We start from the raw sequence: 7,156 nt of genomic DNA on the forward strand, positions 1-7,156 counted from the left end.
TGGACTGACGCACCTTTGGTTTTGTTCTCTTCATGCTTTTTGTTGACAATAACTAAAATAAAGAATATCTGCAACGTATCTTTTAATTTGATGAAATACGCTGTAAAAAATGAAAAGAAAAGGGATATTGAAGGATGTAGTGTTTGTTTGTTGACAGCACAGCTAACCTTTGTTGGTGATGTAATTATAAACCAACAAGACTCCTTGTTGGAAATTTATACTATTTGGGTCTATTAAACAGAGAGAAAAAAAAGTTTGGATACAGCTCTCCATTGCTGTGTCTCGGCTTGGATTCCAAACTAATTTACTGAGTACAGCCTGCATATTAATGTTGGGAGCTTACCCTCCAGTCTATCTGTGCCTCCACTGAATCCAGGGCACCTTTAGGGCAGAGAGAGAGCCTGCCTGATCTGTGTCAGCCATGATAACAATACAGCGACCATTGATGAAAGGTCTTGTGGAAATTTATTACAAGCAACGGAATACGGTGCCAGAGAGACTGAATAACCCACATTTGAATACAAGCCACAAATTATACACAGTTTCAGTAAATGAAGTGACTGTGTGCCTTTGTTCTATGGGCTTCCTTTCACTAGTGGAAAGCTGAACACCACTACTGCTCCTATGGCCAACACTGAGAAAGGAAGTTGTTGAAGCCGAGATTTCCTGCTGCATTGTGGTTAAGAACTCAAAATGTGTATAGTGGTTACAGAAACTGACTCATCTAATGATTCATGGAGTACATATTGCTTTTCATCTCTGTGTGATCATGAGGAAGCTCATGTATTAGTCTTTTAATTCCAAATAGGAATAGATAGAAAAAATACATGTCCTAGCAACTTAATAACTTCTGAAAGAACTAAACATCAATTATGAGCGGTTAAGACATTACGCTGTCCAAATGTCTTTTTCCCAAAATAAAGGAGACCGCCATATGGTAAAAATTATAAGGCTGTAATATTAAAGTGGTAAGCCTTCAAAGGGTCATAGAAGCTCAATCATTTGGTGCTTTATGTACAACTAGAAAGGCTCAAACATGACTTGTTCCTTTTGAATGATTAGGCAAAGTCTGTTACAACTGGAGCAAAATGGGAGTAGACTTAAACACAGCCTGTCTTCCATAAGTATGCACAACGAGAAAAAAAAAAACAGTGTTGCACTCACTAAGGTGGTTGACAGGGCCAAAGTGCATTCGGTAGCTGGCAGTCATTTTATGGCTGCAGTACTGAAGCAGATTTACTAAGATGACGTCAGTGGCGTTGAGCCAGCTTTTCCTTTTTGGTGGCACTCTCCGCTGGCCTCAGTGGGCCCTGCTCAAACTGCTGAGCAGCAGTGCATACTCTAAAATTCCCTTTCTAGACCAGGGTTTACCTCAGGGCACACACAGTCTGGAAGCCTGCAGGAGTGTCCCCTTTTTAAAGCGTGCTTTGACCGCGGAGAACACTGATGTTTTGATGTGATTCTACCCATGCCACACATCACATCTAATTACACAAATAATGACTGTGTCCAGATTCAATTACAGATCACAGATCATTTTCTAGCCAGGAATTTTCATAACAAAAAAAAAAAATGATGTATTATTATTTCAATTAAAATGTGGGACACATAATGTGTTCACATTCCCAAGAGGAATTTCACAGGCCTTTTACTGCAAATAGCAAACATGCCTTGTTGCACGTACTTTTGTATTTTCAGTCAAGTGAAGCCTTTATTTCTAAAATCAATATCCTGTTCATGCATGTATGGTATAGAGTACTATCCAGAAACAATGTAAAAACAGAGAACTACCAAAGCTATTAACTGTTGACATAACACATATAACAACTAACTTAAGTGTTAACAAAGGTGCAACCCACAAACCAAATACCAAGACAGAGAAATAAAGACGTTTCCTCATCTGTGCAGACAAACACTAGAAACCACAAACGACTGCTTAAAGTTATAACTGCATTCTCGTGCAGAAAAACTGCTGTTCAACATTACAGTGTGTTAAACTTTTATTAACCTGATAGCAATTACCTCAAATTAAATTTGTGACCATTTTGATTTAAAGACTTTTGTAGAGAATTAGAGATGGCCCGATACTATTTTTTTGCTTCCCGATACCGATTCCGATACCTGAACTTGCGTATCGGCCGATACCGAGTACCGATCCCATACCAGTGTGTCATATATTTTATTATGTTTTAACAGCTGTATGCTACTATCCCTGTATGGATGTGATATTAATTCTATCTTTGTTGTCGGTCTGGCTCAGGTTAAACTCTTTGTGAAACATTAACAAACACAAACAATGAATGCCACAGAACGTTACTTTATTATGCAGTTTGACAGTCAGTTCAGAACTCCAGTAAGACTCAAAAATAGTCAATTATGTGGCCGGGTTAGCTCGGTTGGTAGAGCGGGCGCACATATATGGAGGTGTGTACCTTGACGATTTCCAGCATGTCATCCCCCTCTCTCTCCCCTTTCATATCTATCTGTTCTTTCCATTAAAAGGTTTAAATGCCCCAAAAAAAATCTTTTAAAAAAAATAGTCAATTTCAAACTAATTTTAGTGGAATTAAAATGAGATGCCATCCTGGGAAAATAAATACATCAGTGCTCTAAAGCACCTGTTGCATGGAGCACGGACTACACAGGTGCTTCTCTCCAACAGCAAGTTAGGACTCTCACACGCAGACTGTATTTCTTAATGTGCTTAAATTATAAACAGTCAGGAACCATTTGTGGTTATCCAAAAGGCTAAAGGAACAGTTTTATTTAGTGTTATTCTGAGATTTTAGTGTCACTGATAGTTTTAGTGTTTTTGTGTATTTTCGTTGTCAGTCCAGGTGTGATGTTCCAGATAGCGGTCTTCATTATCTACACTATACTAAGTATATCTCCCCATAAGTGTCATAAGTAAACATCACCATATTCTGTCATTACTGTATGCAAAGACTGCACTAAATTATTTGTTATAAACATGGTAAGAGCTATAATTTAAATAGGCCTACATAAAAATGTATAGGTGAGGAGTAGGGATGTAATGATTACCGGTGTAACGGCTAACCACGGTAAAATTGTTGACAAAAACAATTACCGTTTTCATTTAAAATATCTTTATTATCACAGTGTGGAAACCGTGTGTTTCCAGCTTCATCCGAGTCTCCTGAAGTTTCTGCGCAGGCGCACTGCGCTCAGACAGGAGAAGGGGACAGGATGCAGCAGCTCAGCTGTAAACAGACTTTTTCTTTATCATTTATTTCCCATTTTTGGACTTGTTGAAGTGATGTGTGTAGCCCAGAAAGTAAGTTAAAACTATTCTGTAGCTTGCTAAACTGTCATGGGTTTTACTTTTATATTCAGGTTGTGTTAGGGCAATATGCTAGTAAGGTGAAATCGCCAGTAAACAGACTAGCGCTGTGGAGCCACGTGCTTAGCTATTAAAACGTGTATTACACTGTTTGCTCCATTATGGATATGTGTGCTGTAATAGATGTGGCTTATTCTCAGTTTGTGTTGCTGAGCAATATGTTACATTTATGTTAATTATTACAGAGAAATTATTGTAATTCTTAGTATTGTTTCTTGTTGCTGGTGGCTATAACATTTAGTTTTGGTAAATAATGTTTATAGTAAGACAGATGGTTATTAATGTGCGTTATTATTTGTTTATATTTCAGAACCACATCCAACTTCACAGGTAACGTCAAATACAACTTCATAGTTGACTTCATATTCGAATAAATCTTCCTGGATCTCAAAGTCAGACATCTCTGGTTCAAGTTCTTACTGGACACCCTACAGCGGGACGGTGTTTCAGTAGTCTGTTTTCAATAGTTTTTACAAGCCTATTGCTTATATTTTTTTTAATATAATAAACACTATTACACTTTTTGAAACTATTTCAGCTTGTGTATGCCTATCAGTGCTAAAAACATATTGAACACACTTTAAAAATACAGCGATAATACCGAAAACCGTGATAATTTTGGTCACTATAACCGTGAGGTTAAATTTTCTTACCGTTACATCCCTAGGAGTCTGGTGTGTGTGTGTGTGTGTGTGTGTATACCCATTAGCAAAGACATTGGATAAATATTTGACCAAAAATATTAGTTTCTAAAAGTTGACAACCCTCGCACAGTATGGACAACCAAAGTAAAGAAGTGAGTCACTTGGCTCCAAGAAGTAACACTTTGTGCTACACAAAAGCACATTATTCTGTCCACACTTCACAACAGATAGACTACACTTTCTGTAGTTCTTTCCTCAGACCTCAACAAGGCAACAAAACTGAAAAATGTATTAAAGTTACACATCGCCTGTGTAATGTAAAAAGTGCTGTTAAATGTTGCTCAAGACTAAATCCAATTTTTTTTAAACGTTTATATACAGAAAGACAAAGGCTCAGTGTCATCATAGCTGTGAACATATCTTTGTTGTAGTCTCTTTATCAAACTATAGGCAATGCTTAAAATGCTGCACTATGCTCCATCAAAAAGCAGGGGAAGTTTAGTAACTCAGAGTTTCAGAGGTAAAGCCTCATTCATTTAAACAAAGACAACATCCTATTCCTGCACAAATGTTATGCAGGCTTCAGTCCAACAGGTCCACTGGTTGCATAATCTAAAAACAAAGCATCTATTTCTACCCCTAATGTTTTCTTCCAAGCAAGCAGATTTACACGGTGACATGTCTGGGGTTACGCCTGACTGCATTCAGACGGTTTCCTGAAAATGTTAACAGCCTTTTCATGTTAATACATTTTTTTTTTTTTTTTTTAATTGTGTCTTTTCAACATCTTTTTGTCTCATAACAAGTTACATAAAATGATTAACAGCATTAACTGTAAGAAAAAGGCATCTGGTCATAACCAGCTGCTTTGACATTAAAAGCAAAAGATGTGGGAGGCTGTAGGTGCTGCAGCCAAAAACTTAATGAAGTATATTGACACCTTGATGGAATCACAACAGCATATCTGAGCTGAGTAAACAACCGTGGCCTGATGACCTGACTGGGCTGTTTGTTCAAAGCAAACCAAATCTGGCCATTTAAAGCCGCAAATACACAGAAAAGTGTCAGGGGTAAAAACAAATGGCGAATAACCAAAGTCTGGCACAAAGAGGACATCCTTCAATGTTTTGTGCAACAGGGTGTACACCCACTTTGAAAGCCAACTTTACTGTTGCTAATGAAAGCTTTTGGCCTTATTCTCATCCCTCTCTTTGCATAATAGCCTGTGTAATTTCCCAGAGTCCACAAAAAGCTATGGGGATGAAATCATTATAAGGAGTACAACTTTGTGTGACACACACACACACACACACACACACACACATACACACACACACAGCTGGCATACAGTTGGAGGGGAGATCAGTTTTAGCTGAGCAGGCATTTCCCAAAGTAGAGGAAGGAGAAGGAAAACAATGAAGGAAATCCCCAAAAAAGCTGCATATAAGCATCAATTTAAGCTATTTCCTTCTTAATAGATATCCAAAGGGTTTAGGCAAGCAGGCCACTTTAATATTATTTTTAACAGCCAAAGTAACGCAAAACCTATGGAAAAATACAATGTACTGCATTGTTTTTCTTTAAGTAGTAGCCTAACGTTAGTTTTGGGGTGCTCAGGGAGAGACACAGAGGAGCTTTAATCCACCACACAAGCCTTTCCCTCCGGTTCACTCGGTTTCTTTTACAGTTACAGTAACGTTAAGTTAACAACATGGAGCACGTACGCTGCTGAGAGGAGTAACGTTAACAAACATTAAAAAAAATTTACTTACACAAAACTTCGATGGCGATTAAAAAAGCACGGTCAAAACGTGTTGAAGCAACAAGTCTCTCCACCGTGTTTTCTTCTTCGAGGTGGTCCGAAAATGCTCCAGTGAAATCTTCAACAACTCCCGCCGGCTGAGCCAACTACGGAGGAAAACAGCAACGTTTTCAACCGTCATCTTGTCCACAAAAAAAATTGTTATTCTTGCGGTCTATTTTTTTTTTAGTACATCCCGAATCCCGCGGGGACTTACTGGGGATCTGACACAGGACAACACGGCCCCTGAGGCTTTTTATAGGGGCGTATGATGGGGCTTCTTTTAAAAAATGTGAAAAATGTCAAAGATTTTCGCTGCCATGTCAAAGCCATGGGCTACAACAGTGAGTGTTCAAAGTGAGCACCCTGTTGCAAACAGCGACCAGAATCGGCCATCTATCTCAGCGTTTGGTAAGAGACGACCTAACGTTACTTTACGCCATGGGATAAATAGTAAACACCTAAATAAGCCGACATTTTTAATAAATTGTCCAATATTTACAAATACGTCAACTAAAACCCAACGAACAGAAGTCTACAACCAGTTTGGATACCTGCAACTACCATTGCAACTTACCTCGTTATTGATATCTCATATAAAAAAATGTCCCCTTTTTTGACAAATGGGATGTTATGGGGTATTTTTTTTAATACTATGTCAAGTTATTCTGGTGTTTCTGGGCCAGCCAGGAAGGTGTAGGTGAATCGCGCACTGACGGAGATGCGAAGAATGCTCGGAATGAGAAGAGGAATGAAATGAACGCAAAGAGCGAGTTTGCGCCGGGGCGGAGCGAGAGGTGGCGTCATCCCGAGCCCAGCAGCCAGCCTGGGCAGCGGGCAGCAGCAGCAGGGACAGGGGAGGGTACAAACAAAACATCCCGAGAAATGACGCCTTCAGGGACACCACAAAGATCAGATTTTTACACCGCCACAGCCCTGAAGCCCACTTGTAACGGCATCGATCCAGCTACAGTTATCAATACAGAACAAAGTCCCAGACAGTGGTGGAAGAAGTATTCAGATCTATTCAGCAATTCAGCAATACTACAATGTAGAAATACTCAGTTACAAGCAAAAGTACAAAAGTATCAGCATCAAAATACACTGAAAGCACCTAAAGTAAACGTAAGACTACTTATGATGCAGAATGGCCCATTTTAGAATAATATATACCTGGATTATAATTGGTGATGTATTATTGTGTACATCACTTTAATGATGCAGATGGTAAAGTTGGAGCTAATTTTAATTACTTTATACACTTCTGGGTAGTTTAACCAGTGGTGGAAGAAGTACTCAGAGCTTTTACCTAAGTAAAAGTAGCTATTCTACAATGTAGAAATAATCTTT

General features: G+C 38.7%; 1 protein-coding gene across 7 annotated transcripts in view; it reads right to left on the reverse strand.

Annotated features, from left to right (window-relative positions):
• tead1b (TEA domain family member 1b) overlaps window positions 1–6,629 on the reverse strand; it is a 67,220-nt gene extending 60,591 nt beyond the window's left edge. For 5 of the 7 annotated variants that reach the window (XM_028591865.1, XM_028591711.1, XM_028591786.1 and 2 more), the window contains exons 1-2: window positions 6,384–6,629; window positions 5,778–5,913 (exon numbers count right to left, since the gene is read on the reverse strand). The gene's annotated coding sequence lies outside the window, so the exon portion shown is untranslated. The other 2 variants (XM_028591547.1, XM_028591473.1) reach the window with 2 other exon arrangements.
• Window positions 6,630–7,156: the final 527 nt, after the last annotated feature.

Source organism: Perca flavescens, chromosome 1 (genome assembly GCF_004354835.1).
Source record: "Perca flavescens isolate YP-PL-M2 chromosome 1, PFLA_1.0, whole genome shotgun sequence".
NCBI lineage: Eukaryota > Metazoa > Chordata > Actinopteri > Perciformes > Percidae > Perca > Perca flavescens.